The sequence below is a fragment of the Musca autumnalis genome, unplaced genomic scaffold (genome assembly GCF_047663935.1).
Source record: "Musca autumnalis isolate F117 unplaced genomic scaffold, ASM4766393v1 scaffold_2, whole genome shotgun sequence".
NCBI classification, from domain to species: Eukaryota; Metazoa; Arthropoda; class Insecta; order Diptera; family Muscidae; genus Musca; species Musca autumnalis.
In genome coordinates this window covers 153,790,176-153,802,096 of record NW_027411755.1, presented here as the reverse complement: position 1 = coordinate 153,802,096, position 11,921 = coordinate 153,790,176, and the positions used below count along the sequence as shown (strand labels likewise).

The following is an 11,921-nucleotide window of genomic DNA, read 5'->3' as shown; positions in this document are numbered from 1 at the left end:
AGACCCCATCAACCCCCAAAATTTCGTGAGGAGCCGATTGCACAAAAAATGGAAAAAGGGATGCATTACGGACTATTGCGATATCTCTGTTGTTTGACCACCTATGACAACCTACTTAACATCGTTGTAAAGGTGATATTTTCTACTTTCCTTGCCAGGTTTTGCTTTCGATATACTTCTTACAGAAGAGAGATATTCGCTTTGAAATAAAACGTTGTCGTTTTCTCCAAATAAGTTTTTTCACATTCCGACCCCTGAATAATATCCGACCATTACCAAAATCAATGGGTTTTTTCCTCTGTGGGACCCCCAATATCCGATCCGAAATTGCGACCTGTAGCTTGATTACAATGTTTAGATGGACAGACGGACGAACACACATATCCAGATCGACTCAGCTCGTCGAGACATTTATTTTGGTAAATATAAGTATGGGTCTATGCCCATTATTTCAATGCGTTACAAACTTTTTGGCCAAAACCAACTTATAATACCCTCCCCACATAGTCGTGTGGGGTATAATAATAATGCATAGATAACACTATGCAACACTGAAAATTCAAACAACTTCTAATATGAATTTTTTGAAAGTACGTATTTAGACAACAAAAACCCTAGTAGGGTTTTGTCCTGTCAGATCCAGTTCGGATTTTATGGCCTCATCTAAACCGGGCTAAAAATACACTTTTTTGCATTAATCAGGCCTTCATCTCAGAAACGAATAGGATTTTGGCCTTGCTGTCTTCGGCAATATTGTAGCCCTAAACTAGTAGAACTTATCTTTTAAACAGACCACATAAGAAAAACTTCATCTACGGCATTTAAATCAATAAAATATAGAAAATTTTACATAATTGTTGAAATTCTGCTCAATATCGGCTAAACTATTGGGAGTTGAACCAAGTAAGCTTTTGCAAAAATCTTCCAAATGAAGTTCTCAACAATTCTTCGGAACATTCTGAAACTCTAAAATGCTTACTTCATGTTGTTTCAGCGGTATTTTGTATCATATCTTTTACAACGCCTATTTCAAACACAGTTCACATCAACAGTTTATTCTCGCATTTCGGATTTCACTACATTATTGACATTTTTATTAAATCGCTGTTGATAAATGTACTGAAAACAACGAGATAGAGGCATTTTTCAACAATGACATGTTCTGAAGAGCTGTGTGTTACATTCCAGGGAATATTTTTTCAAAAGAAAATATTCAGAAAAAATTAACGGTTTTGGAGATACGGTGCGAAATGTATAAAAATTGTGGAATTCTTGCATATATTTTGAAATTTGAGGCAGTAAATGTAGTTTTTCGAGTTCATTATTTCTCCAAATATTTTATTCTTGTCCCTGTCTACAAATTTGCTTCAGAGGTCAGAAGAAGATTCGCATTGGTTTCAGAGATATAGCCCCGAATTTCTTTAAAAACTCAATATTTAACCATGTTTAGATGGGACCATACCTTAAAAATGTTGCACAGTGTAATCAAATGTTCTGTGGAACAAATAGCATCTACAGTTTGCAAGAGAACGGAGCGACTTAGCAAGATGGCGGCAAAATTAAGCAAGAGATCACATAAACTTTGCGAAAGAGAACAGTAATACTTACCCCCTGTTCATGTATGTCGACCGAAAGGTTTCTTGCGCTTCCGAAATGGAAACAAATCATTTTCTGTTCATTTAAACACCTTCGAAACGAAAATCTATGCGACCGATAAGCCGTACGAAATAACACGTAAACGTACACTTTTCCATTAAATTTGGGTTTATGTATTTCGAAAGGACTGTCTCTTATAGAAAGAGAATGTCAAAATCACTCACTTGCTTTGTAGCTGTTGAGTAGAACGTAAACTCGCGAATAACACCGAAAATCTTGAAACAAATGTATGCAACACATTCTTGAAACAAAATAAAAATTTTGTAGACACGTTTTGAAGGCTGCTTCATACATTAATTTGAAGAAATCAATCAAATAAAATAATTCAAAATACCGACACATTTTATTTTTCAAACAAAACAAATCACACATATTCCAATGTTTGTATGTATATGTGGATTTTGTTTTCATCTGCCTGTTCATGTATGTCGCACGGAAACCTGTACGAAAGGAAAGCAGTCACGCACTTCCGTCTAAAAATGCGTTCATGTATTTATGCGAAATACTACTAATTTGAATGTACATTTGTACAACTATGTTCCATAAATGAGAGCCAAATGAGAAATGCAGCCTGTTCATGTATGTCGACCGAAAGTTTTTTTGCGCCTCGAAAGTGGAAAAAAAAATCAAACAAATCATCACTTTTCAAAATAGCTAGGGCACAGGTAATGGCATTGACTTATTTGTAATATGTTATTTCAAAATGTTCTTAGAAATTACAACAAAAATATTTTTGTTATAAAGAGATTTGAAATTTCATATTCGAACAGCTGGTTTCACACCACTACCTAATCAATGTACCTTTACTTGAATAAGACAATTTTGTCTTAGCTATATATTTTTTATCTCCCTTCCCTCCTTCTAATTTCATTTAAACTATTTTAAACAATATGCAAAGTGTCGACAACTTTTCAAAACAAAATTCAATCTCAAAATAAAAAAAACTCTATAAATAAAGACTGTACCTCCCTCCTGTTTTAAAATTCATAGCTTAAAGTTGTTGAAAATTATGACATATTCATAATTGTATACTGTAAAACTTTGCGGTATTTTCTTTTGTGCGTTATCATCACAGTGGGGAGCAACAAAAATTTCTCTTACTCTTCTTGTTCATCTGCATATTACCCACAGCATTGCAACACTACAAAACAATTCTTTTCCTTAGTAATAAAACATATTTTTTGAGAATCTATGCAACTAGAAAACAATTTACGAGACAAACAGTTTGGTTTCAAAAAGTTTAAATCCCGCAGAAACTACTGCTTGCTTGCACGCAATGATTTATGGAAACTACTACACTTATAAGTTACTACTATGCTAGACACACATACCCAGCAAACCAATCGTACCGACATCGTAACGAAATCGAAACAAAATTCGGACGATTCGTCCGATATCTGATCCGAAATCGTAACGATATCTTAACGAAAGTTGTATGAAGTGGTTGACATAATTTCGGAACGAAATGTCGGAGCGACATCGGATCGATTTCGGTCCGATTTCGTAACGAAATCTGAAGAAAATCCTTGGGAAATTCGGAAAGGAAATTTCTTTCCGACATTCGTTCCGAAATCGGAACGAAATCGGTACAAAATCTGAACTATTTCCTCTACGAAAAATCGTTTAGAAATCGGAACGAAATCTGAACGACTTTGCTTCCGAAATTGTTCAGACTTGTCGGACATCAGACATTTGGTTTGCTGGGTACATACACAGCCATATTGCCAACCATACCACATGCATACACAGTAGACGACTACAGGGACAATTCGTTTTGTCCGTTACAACATTTGTGGCAGAACAACAGGAGGAACTACGAAGAAATAAGATATGGTCGAACTGGTCGAAATTGTGACTACAGTAATAAGTTATTATAATATTAGGGGCCGTTTTCGATTCTGGGGCAAAAATATCCCGGGAAGTTCTATACATTCATATGGGGATTTCTGAGTAAAATCAGACACTTTTGCAAAAAGTGTTTTTATTTTCTTTTTTTCTGTGTTGATGCGGCTCCTCAGCAAAAAATGTCAGTATGTGTCAGATTTTTTTACTAAAGGTTTCAAAGATATCGCCCTTGAAAAAGTTAAATTCTGTAAAAAACTATATGCAAAGAAATACTCATAAATTCTTTAATATTAGTCCAAATCATGATACAATGATACAAGGTAAGCTCTAAGCGTGAAGGGCTTTGCCGTCCCTTCATTGACAAAATGATTTTGACAAAATTTGTATGTATGTATATGTTAAAACATACAAATGTCAGTTTTATTTACATTTAAAAACCAATTTAATTTCAAATTTTTAAATTTAAAAATTTCAGACAATTTGTTCGTCCGTCCGGCTGGAGGATAACTAACGAAAGGATCAGCCGATGTGGTACATATTTTGGTCCCGTAATACTATGTCCAAACTTTGATCAATTACAAGGATGATCCGTATCGGTCCACGTCTTCCAAAAAAGTTAAATATTTTTCGCTAATATAGTGCGCACGAGTGAGTAATCGTTTTGGTCCATAATTTGCACATAGTAATATTTCTTCCTGACATAGATCAAGTTCGAATATGGACTATATTGTCGCATACAAATTTTGGCACAAGTGCAGTTTGGACACTTTGAATTGTCATGGAATTTTTGCAGTATTTTTTCGTAGGCATTATCTGGAGATAATGGCCCAAAAAATCCCTGCCTGCACCAACCAAAATGACTGATGAGCACGAATGCGAATTGTGTATTCAGTCTGGCCGAAATTTGCACGCCCAAAAATTTTTCCAAACGAACAAGAATTAAAATAATTTTTTTATATCGAACAAAAATATTCGAGGATCGATTTGAATTTGTTCCCAAAGGCCCTGTTTACCGCGATATGTGTTTCTTGGTTAAGCCGATGTTTGGTCTAACAAATTTTTAAAAATCCTACTACTGGTCACAATAATTGTAAGGGGTGACTGAGTTTGGTCCAAAGTTTGCACATCGTAATATTTCTCTCAAACATGGACAAGTCCTTGCCTCCTGAAATAATGACCCAAGAGCTCTAAAAATCCTACGGTGACCAACTTAAATGGCTGTTTGGCACAATAACGGTCGAGAGAAATGACTCCCAAAATTACACCCAGTTACAAGATGGTCTATAGCGTTTCGAAAATTTAATAGCATGCAGTCATTGTTAATGAATACATGATATACTTATTTGCTGGGGAAAACACTTTTTGAGATATGGACCCCCATATGACAAAATATTTAGGGTCACTCCTTAATATATATCTTGCACTAAGTTTTTTGGTAGCGTGTATTACTATGCCATATATATGTATATGTTGTATAGAATTTGTCCACGGCGGAAGAACTTCTTGCGTGAGCCACGGAGCCATCTTGGGTTGAAAAAGATTTTATCATTCTTCAAGGTAGAAACAGATTTCAACTATCCCAATAAAAAACGCCTAAAAATATACCATTTTACAAATTTTGAAATTAATTTTTATTAATATCTCGTTGGAGATAAGCTGAATGGTCAAGATGTTTTACAAATCAAAATAAAAATATCAAATCAAATAAAAACATTGTTTTCTTTTTTATACCCTCCACCTCCTCCATTAAGTTTATCACTACGTTTGTAACTACTCGAAATAATCATTGCAGACCCCACAGACTATATATATTCTTGATCAGCGTGCAATTCTACATCGATATAGCCATGTCCGTCCGTCTGTCCATCTGTGGAAATCACTCTAGCGTCCGAACGGATTGACGTAGGTGGATGAAATTTTGTGAAAACCTATTATTTGTACGTAGGACTTTTGGTATTGAAAGCGGCTATTTAGGTCCACGCTTTCGTATAGCCCCCATACAAAATGACGCGTGACGCGTCGACGTTTTTAGGAATGTTTAAGATATTTGTCCCATTTTACCACCGAATTGGTTGTAACTTTGTATTTTGTGTCTCCGGAGGCCAACAAACATTCCTACCAAAGTTGGTTTATATAGGTCCACGTTTTGGTATAGCCCCCGCATCATTTTAATATATTTTGAATGTATTAGTCCCATTTGACAACAGAATCGGTTGTAACTTTGTATTTTGTGTTTCCAGAGGCTAAGAAATATTTCTATCGTAAAATGTTTATATAGGTCCACGTTTTGATATAGCCCCCATAGGACGATATCTCCCGATTTTCGGTATTTTGAAGGGTTTGGCCTCATTATCACACCGAGATGGCTGAAATTTGGTATTTAATCTCCGTTGGGGGTATATAACTTTCCCCCAGAAATTTGTAGGTATAGGTCCACGCCGATACCTTCCGATTTTTGGTATTTTGAAGGTTGTAGTCACATTAATCTACCGAAATGGCTGAAATTTGTGGTGGAGGGTATAAAAAGTTCGGCCCGACCGAACTTAACGCTTTTCCTACTTGTTCGTTTTGTATTCAGTGCAGTTTATGGAAACAGATATTTCACACAAATCACTATGGGATTTTGCTGTATTTGGGTGTTACTAAAATGACGAAATGACCAATATAACTACCAGGAGCCAATTCAGTAAGTTTACCATTCAACGTTCATGGTTCAATAGCGGGGATGTTACGGAATTCACAGGGTAAATCTTAATCCTTGTAGTATAGTTGAGGGTCAACAAGGAGCAATGCGGCGACGATGGCAAATGGTACAACGGCCAGCACGATGGTTTTAAAATGAGCAAACCATTTTTGGGTGTGAGGAACACAACAGCTTGCTTGGTTGAAACTATAGATTGGACTGGGACGACAATAGCAGCAATAACAAAGACCAAAGACTTGCGGAATTGGTTTGCAGTGACGTTACGGAGTCAGCGGCGGAAAATCATAGTGGGGACGAACAACCGACGACCACCGCACATGCTAACGTAAGCACCGTAACCATACCGGTGAGTACCACCACCACGGGCCTGGAAAATACGACCAACTACGATTCAACAGAGGTTTGATGACCTGTAACAAGCAAAAAACATTCAATATACATTCATATGTACAAACCCATTCATCTTCGCTGCAACTACTTACGGGCTTGTTCAGACGCTTTTTACGGCACATCAATTGGTGGATTTCGTTGATGACGTTGGTTCAAGGGATCACTGCTGTCCAGCAAATGCAGTTTTCTTTATTCGTTAATATTTTGGCATAAAATTCTGTTAGGTAAAATTCTGCAAAAGGGCGGAGGATAACATTGGAAAAACATTCAAGTTAGATTTTTTTACGTATTTCCCAATTTACTTCCGAGACACAGAAAAGCGAATCTTCCCAGTATTTCATATATTCACATTGGCCGCGATGTCTGTTTCTTTCGTGCAAACACTGCTTACCATTTTCTTTTAGCAATTATTCGCAAAATTACAAAAATTTAGTCTGCTCCAAATAAAATTATATACACAAATATGCATGAAAACGTAAACAAACAGTATGTTGTTATTGTTGTCATTGACATACAATAACAAAAACAACTTTCATATTGTTTCGAATGCATGGTTGTATTTGGCAGCTCAAGGACGGGTTTTTCAAATGAGATTATAGGCCGTTTATATATAACAAGGTTAACCCAGTGGGTCTGGGTTTCAAATGTCATTTCCATTGTATATACTTCAAACAAATCCTCATAAAGAAGGTTAACCCTGCAAAAAACTATAATATAAACGCCGTATTACCTTCTTATTCTGCCATGGTCCAAATAGAAAAAAAAATTTTTTTTATTTTTTTATCATTTATCTAATAAAAAATAAAACAAAATTTTGCACTGTAGGCTTGGGTGCAATTTTTGCGATTTAATATTAAAAATCAATTTTTGTCAATGATTGTATTCTCTGATTTTTTGTATTGTAAGACCTATTTGGTAGTGGGATTCGAATAATAACTTTTTTTTCTTAATTTTTATACCCTCAGCCTTTAGGCTAAAGAGGGTATTTACACTTTGATACGACCAAAAATGTGCCTCATCGAAATAATGGTTTTAGACCCCAAGTATGTTTGTACGATATCCGTTTCAGACAATTTTGAGTAGATCTAGCAATGTCCGTCCGTCTGTCTGTCTGTCCGTCTGTCTGTCTGGCTGGCTGGTGCGCACGATAACTCTCGAACGGATCAATCGATTCGATTCAAATTTTGGGTATCGAAATATTTTGTCCAGATTCGATTTAAGTTCGAAGATGGGCCATATAGGTCCACTCCTTCAGGTACCTCCCCCACAAATGTTCAAAAATTGTCGGAAAACTTGTGCGCACGATAACTCTTGTAGGGAATAACCGATTTGGTCCATACTTTGCACATCGTGTAATTTCTACCAAACTTAGATGAAGTTCCAATATGGACTCAATTGGTCCACTCCTTCGGGTACCTCCCACACAAAATTTCGGAAAAGTTCAGTTTAGGACCTGGTCTCGAATCGCTTTGATTTTTGTTTACTCAAGTTGTATTCGCTGTCCTGTATACGACGCTGTAAGTTTCATTAGGGGCAAGTCCATACTTCCACAGAAAATAGCCTGAAAGTTACAAAAAACCCTATGACACCGTGTGTAGTGGTTGGAGCGCATGATAACTCTCGAACGGACCTGCCGATTCGGTCCAAAATTTGGCTTTCGTAATATTTTGTCCAAACTTAGTTCAAGTTCAAAGATGGATTATATCGGTCCACTCCTTCCGGTACCTCCCCCACAAAAGTTCGAAAATGTTCGGAAAATTTGTGCGTGCGATAAGTCTTGAAGGAAGTAACCGATTTGGTCCATACATTGCACATTATGAAATTTCTACCAGACTTAGATGAGGTTCCAATATGGACTCAATCGGTAAACTCCTTCGAGTACCTCCCACACAAAATTTCGGAAAAGTTCAGTTTAGGACCTGCTCTCGAATCGCCTTGATTTTTGTTGTAACATTTTGTATTCACTGTCCCCTATACGAAGGTACAAGTTTCCTCAGGGGCAAGTCCACACTTCCTGAAAAAATAGCCTAAAAGTTGAAAAACAAACCCTATGACACCATGTTTATGGGTGGAAGCGCAAGATAATTCTCGAACGGAAATGCCGATTCCGGCCAATATTTGGCCTTCGTAATATTGTTTCCAAACTTAGTTTAAGTTCGTAGATAAGCCATATCGGTCCACTCCTTAAGGTACCTACCCCACAAAAGTTCAAAAATATTCGGAAAAATTGTGCTCACGATAACTCTTGATGGGAGTGACCGATTTGGTCCATACTTTACACATTCTCATAATATCTACCAGATATAGATCAGGTTCGAATATGGACTATATTTGGCCACTCCATCCCGTACCTCCCACACAAAATTTTGGATAAGTGTATTTTAAGACCTGCTATTGAATCACTTTGATTTTTGTTGAAGCAACTTACATTTGCTGCCTCAATTACCATGGTAAAAGTTGTTTCAGGGGCAAGTACATACTTCTTGAGAAAACAGTGCGAAGGGTGTAAAAACCCCCTATGGCACCCCCCATGGTCTATATCGGTCCATTCCTTTAAGTACCTTTTCCGCAAAAAAGTGTTTCAATTTACACATGCTGAGGGTATATCTCTGTCGGCAAAGCCGACTGATACTTTTTTACTTGTTTAAAATACAATTGTTCCTTTATACCAGTGTGAAACATTTGTTTTTTTTTATAAAAAAAGAAAGCAAGCAAAAAGTCGTTAAGTTTAGTCCGGCCAACTTTTTATACCCTCCACCATAAAATATTCTTAACTAAAATATTCCACAATTTTGGGCGCAAAACTATTTTGACCAGGGATATCCCAAATGCCAAAATTATCTAATCGAAATAAGTAAGAACGGAGTTAAGTTCCGCCAGGCCGAATTTGTTGTATTAAAGTAAAATGAAACAATTAGTTTCCTTTCGTTTATGAAGAAAATTAAAAACGAAATTTCAGCAAGTTCGGTAAAACAATATGGCTAACCTTCAAAATACCTAAATTCGGGAGGTACCGTTCCATGGGGGCTATATTAAAATGTCGATCTATACCTACCAATTTCTGGTTGAAAGTTTTTAGACTCAAAAAAAGCCTAAATATCGTTATATTTGGGCTTTACTAAGGCGGGGACCTATACCGAAAAATTTCATATGAACGTTTAATACCCCAAATGAAGACCAAATACCAAATTTCAGTAATTTCTGAGGGATATTAAAGCCACAACCTTCAAAACCCCGAAAATCGGGAGGTACCGTTCTATGGGGGCTATACTAAGGCGTGGACCTATACCGACAAATTTCTTATGGAACGTTAAATATCCCAAATGAAGACAAAATACCAAATTTCAGCCATTTTGGTGGATTATTGTGGCCACAACCTTCAAAATACCGAAAATCGGGAGGTACCGTTCTATGGGGGCTATATGAAGGCGTGGATCTATACCGACAAATTTATATACCCCAAGAAGACTAAGTACCAAATTTTGGTGTGATAAGGAGGCTGAAGCCTTCAAAATTCCGAAAATCGGGTGGTACCGTTATTAAAACGTGGACCGATATAGCCCATTTGCAATACCAAACATCCTAATAGTAATAGAAACTTCTATACCAAATTACAATGCTCTATCTTAAAAATTACGAGCTTCATCTAGATTTCAACAGACCGATGGACGGACATGGTTATATCGGCTTAAAATTTTTCCCTGATCAAGAATACGCTTCTATGAGTGATATAGGAACCCGCGGAACTATACTGATAATTCTCTTCTGGAATATTTTATAACCCCATGGAAGACTAAATAACACATGTCAGTCTTTCGGTAGGATACTGACGTAACAACCTTCAGAATTACGAAAATTGGGAGGTACCGTTCTATGGGGGCTTTATCGAAACGTGGCCCAATACTGACGAATTTCAGTCAGAAAGGCTTTTACTTTCAACAAAGACTAAATACCAAATTTCAGCCATTGCGGTGGATTGCTGTGGGCACAACCATCAAAATACCGAAAATCGGGAGGTACCATTCTATGGGGGCTATATGAAGGCGTTGACCTATACCGACAAATTTCATATGGAACGTTTAGTACCCCAAATGAAGAACAAATACCAAATTTAGCCATTTCGGTGGATTATTGTGGCCACAACCTTCAAAATACCAGAAATAGGGAGGTACCGTTCTATGGAACCTATATTAAAACGTGGACCGATATAGCCCATTTGCAATACCAAACATCCTAGGAGTAATAGAAACTTCTGTACCAAATTACAAAGCTCTATCTTAAAAGTTGACGGTCATGGTTATATCGGCTTAGAACTTTGTCCTGATCAAGAATATACATATATACTTTATATGGTCTCCGATGAATATTTCGATGTGTTACAAACGGAATGTTATATTTAATTATGCCCTCCATATTATGGCAGAGGGTATAAAAAATGTATTCAATCAGGTAATACCTTTATATGGGGCTATATCAAAATGATGATTAAAATTTTTGGTACAAATGTTTTGTGACTGCAGGGAACCTCAAATGCCAAATTAGGGTTAACAGGCAGTTGCGTCAAAAAATGTTTCCAAACCCCTAAAAATACCGAAAATCTGGAGGTACGGTTATATGAGGGCTGAACTTAAACATGGACGTATGTTGACAATTTTCGGCGAAAAGGTGCTGTGACCCCTAAGAACCACCTGTGTATCGAAGACCATTTGGAGGTTTTCTGTGTATTGAAGACCTATGATTGCCCTTTTTTGGAGGTAAATGTGGCGACCAATTTCTCTCGTCCTCTTTGGTGTTGTTGTTGTTGAAGCAACGCAAATTTGTCCGTTCGTATATTTTTACACCTTCCATCATAGTGTGGAGGGTTTGTAACACATCGACATAATCATTTGCGACCCCTAAAGTATGTATATTCTTGATCAGGGTAAAATTCTGAATCAATCTAGCTATGTCTGTCTGTTGTCTCATATAACGATATCTCCGCATTTAAGATATTTTGAAGACTTTGGCTACATTTTGTGTCCGAACTAGCTGCAATTTGTCATTTGATGTTCCCAGTGGTTACAAAACTTCTCCACCAAAAATTGTCAGTCTAGGTCCATGCTTTGGTATAGCCCCCATATAACGGTACCTCTTGACTTTAGGTGTTTTGAATATATAAGCTACATTTTTTGAGATGTGGAACCTCAGAGGTCACAAAACTTCTCCATCAAAAATTGTCAACAAAGGCCCACGTTTTGCGATAGTCGCCATATAACGATACCTCCAAATTTTAGGTATTTTTCTACCGAACCACCTGTAATTTGATATTTCAGCTTCCCAGTGGGCC

At 36.9% G+C, this 11,921-nt stretch overlaps 1 protein-coding gene and 1 long non-coding RNA gene across 3 annotated transcripts in view; one reads left to right on the top strand and one right to left on the bottom strand.

The window, feature by feature from the left end:
* Positions 1-11,921, top strand: part of LOC141394757 (uncharacterized) — a 606,899-nt gene that overhangs the window by 32,515 nt on the left and 562,463 nt on the right. The window lies entirely within an intron of this gene.
* On the bottom strand, positions 6,097-6,821 carry LOC141393137 (uncharacterized). The gene is made up of 2 exons (XR_012410010.1): positions 6,688-6,821; positions 6,097-6,615 (listed from the first exon to the last, which is right to left on the bottom strand). It is a non-coding gene; the product is annotated as an uncharacterized lncRNA (long non-coding RNA).